Here is a 17,348-nt window from a genome sequence, read left to right on the forward strand (position 1 = left end):
TATCCAAGATATGTAAATTATTCCTATTAATCAATAAGAAAAAGAAAACTTAGTTTTTAAAATGGGCAAAAAATATAAATGAGCTGTTTACAGAAGACATACTTTATAGAAGAAATATCAATAAACATATGAGAAGACATCTAATGTCACCAAAAAAAAAATATGTGTGTGTGTGTGTGTGTGTGTGTATTATAGCCACAAAATACCATTTTCACCATCAGATTGGCAGAACTAGGAAAAATAATTTACATTATTGACAAGACTGTAGGGAGAAATAGGGCCCTTCATACAATACTGGAAGGGTTGTGAATCCATATGTGCTGGCGGGTGAAATTTCACAATTTCCATCAACTTTAAAATATATATATTTTTTACTTTATAATTTTAATTTGAGAAATCTATTGTACACAAATATTTGTATATTTGTGCAAAAATTCTGTTCAAGGATGTTTGCTGTAGCATTGTTTGTAATAAAAAATTGCAGACAACTATAATTATGGTATATTCATATTAAGAAATATTGTATAACAGTCAAAATAGAATGAAGTGGACTCAAGAGTAAGAATATATTATATTATATTATATTATATTATATTATATTATATTATATTATATTTAATGTACGCATGATGAAAAATTTGGAAGGATTCATGCTGAACTTTTATCACTCTTCACCTTTCAAAACTTAGATTTTTTTTTGTTAATTGGGGAACAGTGTGTATTGTTTTGTTTTTCTAGGACCCATCGGCTCCAAGTCAAATAGTTGTTTCAGTATATTGGGTTGTCAGAAAAGTCATGACGCAAGTTTGCCACAGATGGCGCTAGTTCATTTTTGAAACTACTAGAGTCATTCGCATCTATGTTATTGCTATGTCATTTGACATCTGACAGTTCTAGCTTCATTCTAAAAAAAAACTGAGCAACTTGGTTGAGTTTTGGAGATTTTACAAGTTGAAGATGGAAGACCAAACTATGCATTTTCGCCATATCTTACTGTTTTACTTCCATAAAGGGAAGAATGCGTGTCAAGCTTCTGAAAAGTTGCATAACATTTACGGTGACCATTCTCTACAAGAACGTCAGTGCCAACGATGGTTCACGAAATTCCATGCTAGTGATTTTGATTGCAACGATGCTCCTCGGTCAGGGAGACCCACCGAGGTTGATGACGACAAAATAAAGGCATTGATCAAGTCAAACCCACGTTACACGACACAAGAGGTTGCAGCAACATTGAACATCCATCATTCAAGCGTTCACGACCACCTGAAGAAGCTGGGATACGCAAGCAAGCTCGATATTTGGGTCCCACATAAATTCAAGGAAGTTCATTTGACAGCGCAAATAAACATCTGCAATATGCTCATTAAACGTGAGGAAAACGATCCTTTTTTGAAGTGATTGATAACTGGTTACGAGAAGTGGATTGTTTACAACAATGTAGTGTGCAAACGGTCTTGGTCCCGTCGTGATGATTCGCCCCAAACGACATCGAAAGCAGACATTCATCAGAGGAAGGCTATGCTCTCAGTGTGGTGGGATTTTAAAGGTGTCGTGTTTTTCGAGCTCCTACCAAGGGACCAATCGATTCGAATGTGTACTGTCAGCAATTGGACAGTTTGAACGAATCCATCATCCAGAAACGTCCAAGCTTGTTAATTGTAAAGGAGTTGTGTTCCATCGCGACAACGCGAGGCCACACACAAGTTTGATCACCCGTCAAAACTTATTGGAACTTGGATGGGATGTGTTGCCACACCCACCATACTCGCCTGACCTTGCACCGTCAGACTTCCACTTGTTTCACTCTCTTCAAAACTCCTTGTGTGGTATAATGTTCAATTCAGATGAAGCTGTAAATAAGCACCTTGTTCAGTTTTTCGCAACTAAAGACAGGTCCTTCTAAGAACGAGGAATTATGAAGCTCACTGAAAGATGGCAAAAGATTATCGAACAAAACGGGCAATATATCATTGATTGATCTTTGTTCTTTATAAAAATAAATGACCTTTGAAAAACGTAAACTAAATACGTCATGACTTTTCCGACAACCCAATAATTGTGGAGGGCGCATCTCAGTGGCCCATGTGGGGATGGACCCAGCAACCTTGGTGTTATGAGCACTGCGCTCTAACCAACTGAGCTAACCGGCTGCCCCAGGACTTAGATTTCAAGGAGGCTGAATGGCTATTCACGTTTTACTTTGTCAGTGTCTGTGAAGTTAAACATTTTGGTGATGAGCACATATTATTTTTATAATGAAAGGTTTTTTGTTTTTTTTTAATAGAAGATACTTAAGACCCAGATGTTTTATCAAAAGTAAATGCAGATCCTAAGAAATCATCAGCATCTTATGTCTCTGCTTGTGAGAGGCTAACCCACTAGCCAGCGCTCCAGCCTTTCATGGCCTGGTCCAGACGATGTGGTGATGGTCATCATAAAACTTGCCTCAACATTTTTTTTTTAATTGGGAAACTGTGTTTTTCCAGGACCCATCAGCTCCAAGTCAAGTAGTTGTTTCAATCTAGTTGTGGAGGGTGCAGCTCAGTGGCCCATGTGGGTATCAAACCAGCAAACTTTGTGTTATGAGCCTGTGCTCTAACCACCTGAGCCAACCGGCAGCCCCCAGTCTCGACTTTCGAGGGAAGTCGCCCCCTCTTCCTTCCACTTTCTTGAGAGTTTTTCTTAAGTTCTCATGGAGCAAGTGGGCAGAAGCTTTCTGTTTTTCTTCTCTTTTTTTTTTTTAAAGATTTTTATTGGGGAATTGGGGGGATGGGAACAGCGCTGGGGAATTGGGGGAAGGGAAAACAGCTGTCGTTTTGTTCTTCAGTCTAGTTGTGGAGGACGTTGTTTCACTGGCCCAAGTTGGCACCATCATTGCGCTCTTCCCTGATGAGGCAGATCAGTCACTGGCTTCTGGATGGCCGCTCACGTTGGCTGCTGGCCGCTCACGCTGGCTGCTGGCTACACACGGTAGCCCATGGCAACCCACTGCCACATGGGCTGCAACCTACGCCGTCGCCGGCGATCCACAGCAGCTCAGCTCCAGGTCGAGCCGCCGTCCAGCATCCCAGCTGTGGAGGGCAGTGTCACTGGCCCTCATATGTGAGATCCGAACTGGGGCCCTCTGGCGTCCCAAGCCAGCTCTTAACCAACGTGCCACTCGGCTGGCCCTCTGTTCTTTTTGAAGTGTTAATTCTGCTCCTCTCACATCTCATTCAATTTTGAGTAATGAGCATGGCTGCCAGGACAAAACTGTGAAAAAGAAAGGGATCAATAGATCTTATTATGTAACATCTAAAACTTTTGTATGTAAAAAGTCATGAAAAAAATACATTAAAAGAGAAGGTACTAAAAGGGGGAAATTATTTGCAAGATACATGACAAAGGTTAATATCCTTAAAATTAAATCTTTCTTGTAAAACGTAGAAAGAATAGACACTTTGATATAAAATAGATCAAGGTCATACAAGGGACAATTCACAAAAGGAGAAATAAAATTAAACAACAAGTCTATGAAAATGTAGTCAATGTATTAATAAACAAAGAAAATGTAAACTTTAATATAAATGCATTTTTTCATCTTTCATTTTTAAAATGAAAATATATTGCATCAATGATGGTGGAAACACATTGTTGTATATGGTCAGTAGAAACGCAAATAGGTCTAGAGTTTCTGGTGGACGATTTGTCAGTGTGAATCACAAGCTTCAAAAATATTTATATTTTGACCTAACAAGTTCAAAACAATGATTTTATTCTAAGGAAATAATGAAGGACTTGGAAGACTTGGCTAAACGTTTATATACTCGGAGTCTTTCTTACGAGTCAACATTGAAAACAGTTTAAATGTCCAAGAGAAGGAAATTGGTTAAGTAAATCGTGATAGGACCAACTGAATATGGGGAAAAAAGGTCACGACAAACAATATAATCCCATTTTTGTTTTCTCCAAAAGTGGGTGTCTTTTGGAAGGACGTCTGCCAGGGTGCTGGCCCTGGATGGTGAGATAATGGTGATTGTTCTGTCGTATTTGATCGTTGTTGCTATTCTAATATTTCTAAACTGAACGTATATTTCTTTCCAAGGGATTTCTTGTTAATTCTAAGTAGGCCTCCCACTTAGGCAAGGTGCCCAGTACTGAGTGTGGGTATAGCCCCTGCCTCCGTATGTGAGGTTCCGGGAAAATTCGTCAATGACTCAATCCAGTTTCTCCCTCACAAACCTCACTGCAGGCGAGGGGTTGTCTCATGTTCTAGCTTCACGGATTCTTTTTCTTACCCAAACTAGCCCTCCTGGAGAAATAGACTAAAGGGAAGACAGTCAGAAGCAGAGGAGGAGATAGAGGAAGACAACCTTCTCAGAAGTCTTGCTTTAGGACCAATTCCCATCCCTGGCTAGTGAAATGCCTTTGGTGCTGACTCCCACCTCCCTCTGTCTGTCAAGGTAAAGCACCAACAAGCAAGAACCAAGTCGTGTTAACATGGTGGCAGTTCATGCCCAACTGAACGTCTTGCGTTGTTAGATTTTAGAGCAGATAGAAATTCAGGAAGAAATCAGGTCTCCTCTCCACATTTCAGTTGAGGGCTCTGAGCCCAGAGAGCTTCGTCCATGTCAGCAGCCTCATCTCTAGCCTCTGGAACCTGTGCTCCAAACTCTGGGGCACCATCTGCTTTCTCCAAAGACCTCACGGTCATCTTGCCTCCCACACCACGCAGGCTCCCTCAGCTCAGGAATCAAGTCCACCCTCACCCTTCTACACAGCATGTGTCTCCTCTCTTTGGTGCCTTGTTACACCATTCCATAAACTCAGGTGAGAAGCATGAAAAAGGAGGCCAGCGTGTAGCATGTATACTGAAAACTGTGCCATGGCTTCAGGGATGCTCAGAAAGGCCAGACCGTGTGCCTGTTTGCAGCCCGGTCTCTGACGTTACGTGTCTAGGCGGTCACACCAGCCTCAGCATCGTTCTCACAGAGGCGCCCTCAGGCAGTCAGCCACCAGAGGCCCGTCCCATGGGGGAGACCCCCTCCCCCCCAAAGCCCACTCCTCCACCAGGTGCTACCTCCTCTAGGGCAAAAACTGAGCTTGCTTTTCCTTTTGTGTTTCCCACCCACACAGCAGGGAGGACTGAATCAACCCCCAGACACAGTTCTGTGTGAAGTCTGGGTTCCTGAGATGAGAGTCAAGCAGCCTGGAAGTCCCCTGGGGGTAAGTGCCTCTGGAAGAAGAAAGGCCGCCTGCGGTGGCGTGCTTGATGTGGATAGAGGTATGCAGCCCTTGAGCCTCAGTTTCCACATTTGCAAAAGAGGACAAATACTTCATTCTGAAGCTTATTGTGAGAGTCACATGAGGTGATGTGTGTCTGGAGTCTAGGCAGTGCTGGCCCCTAGGAGACCCTTAACAAACACCAGCTGTCTTTCCTGTTTACCACTACTGTCATATGTCACTTAACGATGGGGCTATGTTCTGAGAAGTGCGTTGTTAGGCGATTTCGTGGTTGTGCAGACGTCACAATGCACTGACACACACCTCGATGGTACAGCCTCCTGCACACCCAGGCTGTAGGTTAGAGCCCGTTGCTCCTTAGGCTACAAACCTGTACAGCATGTTACTGCACTGAGTCCTGTAGGCAACTGTAACATAACGGTAAGTATTCGTGTATCTAATCATATCTAAACATAGAAAAGGGACAGTAAAACTACGGTATAAAAGATAGACACCTGTGGAGGGCACTCGCCATGAACAGAGCTGGCAGGACCGGAAGTTACTCTGGGTGAGTCAGTGAGGGAGGGTGAGTGGATGTGAAGGGCATGACTGCACACTCCTGCAGACTTTATAAACACCGTACACTTGGGCTCCACTAATTTATAAAAACGAGATTAAGTTAAGCACAGGAGAAAATGATGTCATCAAGAGATGAGGAAACATGAGATGTGTGAGGCTCTGCCAGGGCAACGCGCACACTTTACAGCAAGCTTTTTCTTTATAAGCAGAAAGAGCACTTAAAAGAACAGGAAGGGGACAATATCAACTAACCAGGGAAGCTGGAGGCTCGTAGGGCCTTTGAATCCTTTTCAGCAAGAAAATCGGGGACTTCAGACGACCGAGAATGAGGACACTTCCTAAGGTTTCTTAGACATACATTACTTTTCTCTGCTTTTTGTTTTGTAGGCTTCCTCCCCTTAGTGACTCCTCAGGGTTGCTTAGCTAGGAAGCCTGCAGGACCTGAGAGTTTATGATCTATTGTAAGACGTGATGTGGGAGACACAGGGGAAACAGAGCACTTCTAAGATACCAGGCTTGGGAACGCGCGCTGTGGACACAAGGAGGGGGTGCCAGCTGCTCAGAATAGAGGAACACAGCTGGCCAGGCCTGGGGGAGGTGTCCACAGGGGCTAATGGCTGGCAGTCCACGCAGCATTCCAACAGACAGCAAGAGCTCTGTAAGTGCTGGTTGTATGCACAACTGAACAGAGACACTGAAAGCAGTGGTGGTGTGATGGAATTCAAGCCAGAAGACCCAGGTTTAAAGTGTGAATTCTAACGTGTCCCACTTGCTAGCTTCTGTGTAATCTTCAAGTTGCTCTTTAAGTTTCGGTTTCATCCTGTCTCAAATGGTGAGGTGGGGGAGGAGACAATCATTCTTCTTGTTCAGTTTAGCTCTGAAAGTTGTGGTGAGGGCTAGATAAGGTCACTGGAGAAAAAACTTACCCTGCACCCCAGAAGTTTCCAGATGGTGCCATGATGGTGAGAGTGGCTGTGGAAAACATATGGGGACATCATCAACGCAGGGGAGTCTCTGGGATTTAGTTCAGCCAAGGTCAGACCCCACACCAGGAGAGAGAGCAATCTCTTCAGTCAGGTGAGCGGGGCAAAAAGAACAACCACAATGATCACTATTATCACCCCAGGAAATCTATATCCCCTTCCGGCAGCATCTTTATTTATATATGGGGCTGCTTTATTTCAAGGAGCCCTGGGGCAGAGCCCCTGCCTGCTGCTGCCACCCTCTGGCCATAACCTCCAACTGCACCCTTGCTAATTTCCCTGTAGGTGGTTGGAACCCCTAACCTTTGTATGCAAACTGTATTTACAGTATTTTCAGTTCACATTTCCCCCTCCTCAGTCATGATATTCCTTCATCCACACAATATCCTTGCAGCATAAGCATTTTTGTAGATGAAGAAACCAAAGCTTGGAGAATTTAAACGAATTTCTGTGGTGACAGCCAGGAGACCAACTCAGATTCTCTGATTCCAAGATTTCTGTTTTTTTCTAAGATCACTAGGGGTATCTTACATTAGTCTTACATTTACTCGTAGTTTTCTGAGTCTGAGCATGGCGCGCCCCTCACCTCCACCACAGCCCCAGGGCCCCCTTCCCCGTGCGCACCTGAAACTTCCCAGGGCAAGGAGGGCGGGCATCAAAGATGAGCAAGGCACGTAGGGCCTGTCCCTCCAGGGGCCTCAGACTGATGAGGACGGTGGTGAGCCTGGCACCCAGGGACCACGGCACCCATGAGAGGTGCCACAGTCAGGTTCAGGTGGAATTCATGGGACAGCCTAAAGGCTCCAGCTAGGAGAGGTAGGTGGTGCCTGAGCTGGATCTTAAAAGACCACCAGGATGCAAGTTTATGAAGAGGTGGATGAAGGACATCCTGGGTAGAGGACCTGGCAGGAACAGAGCTCAGATGCAGGCAAGCTTCAGGACACGGGGATTTGCCCTCCTGTTTGGCAGAGAACAGACGCAGGCTGTGAAGCTAGGCTGGGAGGTGGGGGAGGATGAAATTCATGCTGTTTTTTAAAGGCTGTCCATCCTTCAAGTCTTCCACTTACTCATTTAACAAGTATTTATTGTCCCAGGCATGTATTCTGTTTGTTTCTCAGGGTGATACAAAAGCAGGACTTCTGGCACATAGTATTCTTTTATGTATCCAGTGACTACTTTCTTTGTGCTGGCCCCTCTTCTAGGCCCTGGGATGTGTCCTCGCCCACACTGCGCTTACATTCTAGTGCGGACACGGATAATAAACAACACAAATAAGTAACATATGAGTATTCAGATAGTGAACATTCAGAAGGACAATACGGTAGGAAACGGGGAGTGCGAGGCGGGTGGGGGACTTGAACTCTTGGAGAGTAGGACACTGAGGTCTCACTGGGAGCCTAAAGGAACTGAGGGAGAGTCAGGTGAACACACGGAGGAAGAGCCCTCCAGGCAGGGGACACTCCAAGAGGCTGAGCAAAGGCCCTGAGGTGGGACGATGCCTGCTGTGTCTGGGGACAGAGAGCAGTGAGGGGCAGGCAGGGGGTGGGGGAGAAGAAGAAGAGGTCAGGGAGGCAGAGGAGGGGTGGGCAGGGCAGGGAGTAAGCTGTAGGAGGCTTTGTTCTGAGCCAGAGCAACTTCGTGCTGACTGCTGTGAAGTCTGGTTTTTCCTGCAATTTAAAGCAATGGAAAAGAAGCCTGTTCTATAGTCTGAGTCTGTAGATTTGACTGAAGTGTGGGAAGGTAAGGCCAGGGGGTCTTGGAGGTCCAGCTCTTGGAATGCACAGCGAACTACCCCCAACTCAGCGGCATTAAACGACTACCGTGTTGTTATGCTCTCAGAACTTGTGGGCATGTCAGAACTCTGCCATGTCTGCAGTACCCCCCTCACCCCCTGGCCCCAGGGGGCTCCAGGGGCTAGAGTGATGCTGGGCTTTGGGAGAGCTGAGCCTGGGGGACGCACATCCAAACAGTCACTTGTCTCGCAGGCCCGATGCCTGCAGCGGGGAGGCTGGAGGACTGTCAGTGGGAACACCCCCACGTGTTCTCCACCCCCCCGTTTTACTGAGATATAATTGACATGGAATATTGTGTAAGTTTAAGGTGTACACTGTGATGACTTAATACGTGTAGATATTGTGAAATGGTTACTGCAATAAAGTAATACTGCCATCATCTCATAATTACCTTTTTTTGGCATGTGTATGGTGAGAACATTTACGACCTACTCTCTTAGCAACTTTCAAGTATATATTGATTAATACAGTATTGTTGACGACTCAGTCACCATGCTATCTGTGCAGTAAGTCCTCACTTCATGTCATTGTCGATAGCTTCTGTGACTTTAAGCAAAACTATGTATAATGAAACCAGTTTTTTAACAAAATGGCGTTGAATGAAATGTTATTCAAGGATCTGCTGTACATTAAATCCTCAGAACTTATTCATCTTATGACTAAAAGTTTGTACCCTTTGATCTACATCTCCCGTTTTCCCCACTCCCAGCTCCTGGCAACCGCCGTTCTAGTCTTTGTTTCAATGCATTTGGCTTTTTCAGATTTTACATATAAGTGAAATCATATGGTATTTGTCTTTCTCTCTCTGGCTTATTTCACTTAGTGTAATGCCCTCAAGGTCTGTCCATGTTGTCAGACATGGCAAAATGTCCTCCTTTTTATGGTTGAATAATATTCCATTGTGTGTATATAAATCACATTTTCTTTATTCATTTGTCGATGAACACATAGGTTGTTTCCATGTCTTGGCTCTTGTATATGATGTTACAATGAATATAGGGGTCACCTATCTCTTTGAGATAATGATTTCATTTCCTTCAGATGTATTCCCCAAAGTGAGATTGCTGGGTCACATGGTAGTTCTATTTTTAATTTTTTTTTAAAGATTTTATTGGGAAATTGGGGGAGAGGAACAGTGTTGGGGATTTAGGGAAGGGGAACAGACAAGTTGTTGTCCTTCAATCTTAGTTGTGGAGGGCACAGCTAGCTCAGTTCCAAGTCCAGTTGTGCCGCTCAGTTCAAAGTGCTGTGTTCAATTAGTTGCCGGTGGGCGTAGCCACCATCCCATGTGGGAGTCGAACCAATAGCCTCATTGTTAAGAGCACACACTCTATCCCCTGAGCCACCTGGGCGGCAGCTCAGCTCAAGGTGCTGAGTTCAGTCTTAGTTGTGGGTGGGTGTAGCCCACCGTTCAAACCAGCAGCCTTGTTAGGAGCATGTGCTCTCACCAGTTTGGGCGCAGCGTCTCTGGCCCATGTGGGAATTGAACCGGCGACCCTGTTGCTCAGAGCTCGTACTCTTGGGCAAGCTCCTAACCAATGAGCCACTCAGCTGGCCCTATTTATAATTTTTTGAGGAACCACCATACTGTTTCCATAATGGCTGTACCATCATGTTACGTGTTCTTATGACAGAAAGCAAACAAAGGGACACAAGGAAATTTTAGAAGGTTTTGGATATATCTATGACCTTGATTGTGGTAATGGTATGATGGTTATTTGCATATGTCCAAACTCATCACATTTTATACATTAAATATTTCAGTTCTTTGTATATCAGTTATACCTTAATAATGCTGTTTTTAAAAACCAAACAAATGAGCTCCCCAGGAGGTCCCTGGAAAGGGAGCTGCCTCTTAGGCTTCCTCCCCACTGTGGGTTTTGTCTGTAAACATATAATGAATCCTTCCTCCCTCCCTGTGGGGGATGGGGCAGTGTCTAGCGCCAAACTTGGGCTACACATGTATGAATAGACTCAGAGCCATATTGGCAACTTTGTGGTTTTCTGAGCCTTTTGCAGCCTGAAAAACATGTTCCGATTAGAAGACCCTGCTGTTTTATCTATTACATGTGAAACCGAACCACGTCCACTGGGGGTTGGTGAGTAACATCAGAGTGTGTGTGCGTTGAGGGGAAAGGAATTAGAAAGGGAGCTAATGTCATCCATGGGGAATAGCTGGCGAAGGAAAAGCCACTCTAGAATAGAATGGCTGCAGAAGGAATTTTTTGCCATGTATTATGGCCACCCGAGGCAGGGACACATGTCTGTTGTCCGCGCCCCCAACATGTGAAAAGCTGCAAAAACTGTGGGGTGGGGAGGGGGATTTTTATCTCAGCAGACAGATTTGATTTCCTCAGGGCCATATGCTGGCTTGTCTTTTTTCCACAGAGCTCACCAACTCATGTGGGAAAAATTCAGAGCTGTATTGGCTTTCAGAGAACAGGGAATTGGGAATGCTGGTAAATAGAGACCACATGGACCAGACTTTCGTAGCACTCCCCCAGGGCTCTGGATGGTGCTAGGAAACTGCAGAGCTGTGGACAGAAATGCAAAGCTGAGACGTGGAAGAGCTGTGGGCCAGAAACCAGGAAACGTGGGCTCTCCTCCCTGCTCTGCTGCTTAATGCCTCCCAACCGCACTCTCTCTGCAGCATGGGGGGGGGGGTGGAGGGGAGGTGAGATTTGTCCCATTTATCTGGCAAAATCAATGCAATCGGGGGCACTGTATGTGACATTGCATTGGGACTCAAACGGGGTGGTCCCAGGTCAGGTATTATTCTATGAGGATGTAACTTACAATCTGACCAAAACTAAGGTATTCCTCTGTCTACATTTTAGGCAAATGTTAATTGAACGTTGTATTAGGACACTTTGTAAGGGGCATAAAACCAACTGAAAATACCTTAGTCAAAATAGTAATATTGATTGATTCATTCAATCAATCAATAAGTAGACAACACTTTACTGACTATCTGCTACGTGCCAGTTGCTGCTATTCTAAGAATTGGATATATAGAGGCAAAACAAACAAACAAACAAAAAACAATAAACAAACAAACAAAAACAGCCCAAGTTTCTCATAAGATGTACATACTAAGGAGATACAGGTAATATTAGCCACATGAATATACAACTTTTCAGATGGTGGTAAGTGCTATAAAGAAAACTCGAGCAAGGCAAGGGGAGACAGGGTGACAGGAAGTATCATTTTAGGGAGGAGTGGTCGTCTAACTAAAAAGGTAGCGGTTGAACAGAGCCTTGGAGGAAGGAGGGAGCAAAGCATGCAGCAATCTGATGGAAGAGCATTCCAGGGAGAGGGAAGATCATGTGCAAAGGCCATGAGATGCGTGTTAAAAGGACTGAGCTAGGGTGAGAGTGGTAAGAGGTGAGGTCAGAGGGGAGCGGGTAGGTCACACAGGGCCTGAGAGCCCAGCTACGGACCTTGCATTGAAAGGAGAGCTTTTAGAGGGTCCTGAGCAGAGCAGTGGTATTGTCTGATCTATGGTTTTAAAGGCTCTCTCAGTCTTCTCTGTGGAGAACAAGAGTGGAGACAGGGGTCTGAGCTAGAGGACAAGGAAGACATACAAGAAGGGGCTGCGTTATGGATGCGTCTTGAAGGCAGTGCCGGTGGGATTTGCATACAGACTGGATGTAAGGTGCAGGGCTATAACAGAGGCCTGGGAGTGGTTCAGACACAGCCGGATCCACGAGCTCAAACACTAAAATCAGGACTCCATCTTTCTCTGTCTCTCGCCTCTGCTTCCTTCTGTACTGGTGGGCTTTTCTACATAGTGGCGAAGATGGCCGCCAGCACCACACGACCCACTTCAGGAAGCTCTCTCAGGAGAACAAGGAAGCTTTGCTTCCAAAAGTCTTCAATAATTGTCCTCTCTAACCCCAATAGCTTGAACAAGGTCATGTGCTCACCTGGAACCAATGAGAATTGCCAGGGGAGGAATTCAACCGGGTTAGGCCTGAGCCACAGGCGGCGCCATTCCTGGAGTGATGGGTGGAGTTAGTTGCCCTTCAGCACATGGGGAGATGTAGGTAACGGAAAGAAAACCAAGATTGGTTATTGAGAGGAGGGTGGGTGTGGGTTGGCCATGACAATGTGCACTGTGGCCCAGGAAAGTTTAACAAGGGCGTCCAGTGTGAATGGAAAGGGGTGTCCATCAGAGATGCAAATCGGCGAACTATTATGTGTGAAGGCTGAGGGAGAAGGGAGGCCAGAGAAATATCTAGAATAAGTTAGGCAATGGTGTTATTAGAAAATGGGGCCCTTAGGATCCAAAGTATGTTTAGGTTGCAAAGAGGTGAGATGATGACAGGTTTTGGAAGAGAGAGAGAGAGAGAGAGAGAGAGAGAGAGAGAGAGAGAGAGAGAGACAGAGAGAGACAGAGAGAGAGAGAGAAATGACTAACCACAAGTCAAGGCAGGACGAAATAGATATTAAATGAGAAGAATAAGCAAAATACTCAGGGGAGGCGATAACTGTGGTGCCTGCAGGTCAGAAATGGAGTGACAGACAGCAGTCAGGCAGACGTTTAAATCTGGCTCTCAAGGACCAGGAGTGGAGTTTCACTGTCATTGATAACGAGCACTTAATTATCCACGGCACTGGCCACACCAGGTGTGGAGCGTCTTTTCAGCCCTTAGCTTCCCCACCAGCGTGTGTACCCGCTGCTAATAGGCACCCATCTGACTGCACAGGCTCCCTCTTCCTTCTTGCCCCAGGCACAGCCTTCTGTTCAAGCAGTGAAACAGCCACGGGAAGAGTTACCTGCCATGGAGGGCAAAGAGCACTGTGTTTGACTGGAGACACCTGGGAGGTTTTCAGGGGAGCAGGAGGGGGTCCACCCATAATTAAAGTCCAGCCCAGCACTTCTAAAGGAGAAGCAAAATGCAACCAGGGCAACGTCCCCCAAGACTGGTGAGAGAGCTACGGAGAAAGAAAGACACGCCTGTCTGTGGAGGAAAAGGGAGAGAATTCACTAAGAATATGCTACATCTGTTAAAGCTTCCTGGGAACAGATAAGAGTGGCCAAAAAAAAAAAAAAAAAGAAAAGAGAGAGAGAGAGAGAGAATGAGCTCACACCCGCCAAAGCAGTTAAGGAGAATAAGATGTGCTTTTACAAATATCAGGGGGAAGGGGATTATGGAGAGGAAATAAGGCTTAGTAAATGCAGGGGACCATGAAATTAATGATGACCGAAAAACGGCTGAAATACCCAATTCGTTCTTTATTAGCCTTTCACTAGGAAAACAAAGAAAAGAGATCGAGCAATTAGAAAGTAAGGACAACTTGAGAGAAGAGTGAAGTCGATGCTGACAGGGAGGAGGTGTCTACTCCTGAGGTCCTCCAGTTCTGCAGGAATTTTCTAGGCCCTGCCACACCAGGGTTCATTAACAGCTCCAGCCCCACATTCGCACTGGGTTGGCGAGCAGGGTGTATTCTGCTTCCGAGTTTAATGAACTGACAGAGCTGAGGAAAGACGAGGGGTCTGGAGGGGAACGTGAGAAGCAGAGACCCAGGCCAGCGCTCCTCATCGGTGGTGGGTTTGTAACCATCACGATGGCCCCAAACTCAACTGTGGGAAATTCAGCGGGTCTTCAGCATCGCCCCTCCCCCGCCCTCCCTCCCGCCTGCCTCCTCCCTGCTCACTAGCCAGTGTTTCCAGCACAGCTATTGGCGTATTCCCTGCGAAGAGCCCACCCACTGGCCTGTTTTTGAGAGATGGGAGGAAGTACACTGAGCCTGGGGCATGTTGAGTGAATGAGTGGCTTGTCGTCGTCCCTTTTTGCTTACGTGAGGCAATCAAGTTCATTTCTATAACTTGCAACCGAAAGTCCTGACTCACACGGCCAGGTACCATGACAGGCTGTGGGGATTCAAAGGTGTCACTCTCAGAGCGCTCACAGCATGGTAAGGGAGACAGCATGTGCACACATCTTTGCGATACGGTGTGAGGAGCGCAGTGATGGTGGACATATGGACAAGGTGTGTGTCCTGATGGCAGAGGAGGAGGAAGCAAGTCTGCTCGGGCAGACCAGTGAAGGCTTCTAAAGGCCTCTTTCTTGTACTTGCTTTCGATGAATGGCTAGGATTATGACAAGTGACAAAGGAGCTCTTTTCAGACAGCAGAGACCCCGTGTGCAAAGGCCAAGAGGCACCGGCAGTGTGTGGCATCCAGCACATAAGTTGTCCCCTTTCCTTTCTCAGTCTTCCCAGGACCTCTACCCTCCAGCTGCCTAATACTCTGTTGTAACGCAAGTACATCTTGCTAGAGAGAGAGTTTTAGGAATAGATTAAACTGCTGGCTAAACTTGAGTGTTAGAGACACTGTTACCTCCTTTAATTGCATTACAAAGAAGATGAAAATGTGAGGACAGTGGTGAACCCAGAAATAGACTTTCTGACTTGGTGGTTACAGAGACTTGGGGGTAATAAGGGAGGAGGTTCAAGGACTGGAGAGCACTGTACTGACGACCGCCTCCTGCGTCTCAATGGCTCTGAGGCCACTGGAAGCACAGAGCACCTCAAGCAGCTTCTTTTCCTCACTCATTTGTGCAGCACATGAGGCTCCTGCCCTCGCAGAAACTGAATAAGCACAGAATGAAAGTACAGGACGGCGAATGGAAGAAATGCTGGGAGGGAGAGGCTTGGGTGCGATGACCATGGAGCCAGGGGGACGCGATGTGGGCAGGAAGACGAGGGGAGGCCCCCGCTGAGGAAGCATTGTGGACTGGGATCGGAAGGCCAGGTAAGCCTTCACTAGGCCCAGAGGGGTGGGAGGAGCATGCCCAGAAGAGCAGGGGCACAAAGGCCCCTGGTGGGAGGAGATGTGGGTGGAAGGAAGGCCAGTGTGACTGGAACTGAGGGAGCAAGGGCTGGGATGGGGGCACCAAGGGAGACAGAACTGGAGAGGTATGCAGGTGTCAGAGCAGGCAGGGCGAGACCCAGAGCCTTCATCCCGCGGATCGGGGCACGGACAGGGGAGATGGATGGAGAGTGGGCAGGACGTGGTGATGGACTGAAAATGATGGTGTGGGGGGAGGGAACGGAGAGGAAGGCATCACACATCTGGATGGTGACAAGTGCCATTAACCAAGATGGGGACTCTAAAAGAGGACACATGGCCTCACTCAGCCTCTGTTCCCCTTGTTCTTGCATGTGGACTTGCCAAAGACCATTTGGAGATATCAGCACTTGTCACCATCACCCCAATTGGCTCCTAGACCTCTATTTTGATAACCAACAGTTAATCCAATGGAGGGAGCGGGGCACAATCAGACAACATTAAGACCTATGTCGTTAACTGTTGTCATCCTATATTGTTTTGGCCAACTTTTTTCTTTTCTTTTCTTTTTTTCTGGGAACAAAAGAGGCTAATGATCAAGACAAAAGAACCAAAAAGGAACAACTATTGACTTGAAAACATACTGAAGAGTTCTATGATCAATTAATCATACAGTGTTTGAATTGAAAGGAAACTTATTTAAAAAAAAAGAAATCTCTTCCAGAACAACGTTGACAGCTGTTAAAACACCCTCTGCTTCAGTGTTTCCAATCACTGGGAGCAAACTGTCTCAAAAAGCAGCGGGTTCCATTGTCAGAGAGGGCTCTGATAGCAGGAGATAGGGTTTTCTTGTATTGAGTCGGAATTTATCTCTGAGCCACCTCCATCCATTTGTCTTGGTTCCATTCTCTGGAGGCAGAGCAGGTCAATGTCCCTTTTAAAATGTGGTGCCCAGAATGTGACACAGACTCCAAATGTGGGCTGATTTAGTTAAAGCCCTGTGGGGGATTTAGAAAGGGGGGGAAAAAAACAAAGCCATTGAGTTAACCAGCTTAAAAAAAAATGACAGCCATAGAAAGCGCCCATACGCAGAACCTCAGAATCATAAACTAAAGGGGACTTTCCCCAGAGAGAAAAATCATCCCTCAACATGCCCAACCCAGAGAAGCTGACCTACTTTTTTTAAGATCTCGAAAAGCATGGGTTCCATGGATGTTTGCTGCGTAGAGATTTCTTACAAATCCATCATTATAAAATATTCTCAAATCAGTGTTTTCGAGTAGAGTAATTTGTTTTTGCATTTTCTCTGTCTTGCTATTATCGCTCCTACCACATGCATTGTCTTCCTAATGAAGCTGCTTATTGTATCATATTCTGGGAGTGCGGGTTCATCTGCTCCTGGACTATTTCATTTCCTACTGCATTAATTAACCACACTTCCTCTATTATTCCCCTCTTTTTTGTATGGGATCCATATTTATCCTTATATTGTTGTGTAATGCTTTGTGTGATGGATGTGTTCTCAAACTTGTGTGCAAATCTAATCTTGGTGAATTGAGTCTCTTCAATTATAAGTGCCTTCCCAATGCATTTGGAGAGCCATTATTTAGAGGCACCCTGTGGGAGGGGCCTGGCAGAATCGAAAACACTGGGCCTTTGCAGCCAGATCTGGGTCTGCTTCTTGCAAATTGGTAACTTTGGTTACTTAATCTACATGAACCCTGGTTTCTAAGCCATGAAATGGGGGTAATATCATCGCCTCAAAACGTTGTAGAAAATGAATAAGCAAAGCAAAGTTTCTGCAGCCTAGGAAATATTTGGTTGTTGGAAAAATCATGACGCATTTTCGCAATGAAAAACATAGAAAAATACATCATGACTTTTCCAACAACCCAATAGATATATCGTCCTCTCTTTAAAGTAGAGCATGCATTTTTGTTCAAGTGAATAATCTCAAAAATCCATTTGGCAAGTTCAGACATTTCTAATCAC

Source organism: Hipposideros armiger, unplaced genomic scaffold (genome assembly GCF_001890085.2).
Source record: "Hipposideros armiger isolate ML-2016 unplaced genomic scaffold, ASM189008v1 scaffold_349, whole genome shotgun sequence".
Taxonomy (NCBI): domain Eukaryota; kingdom Metazoa; phylum Chordata; class Mammalia; order Chiroptera; family Hipposideridae; genus Hipposideros; species Hipposideros armiger.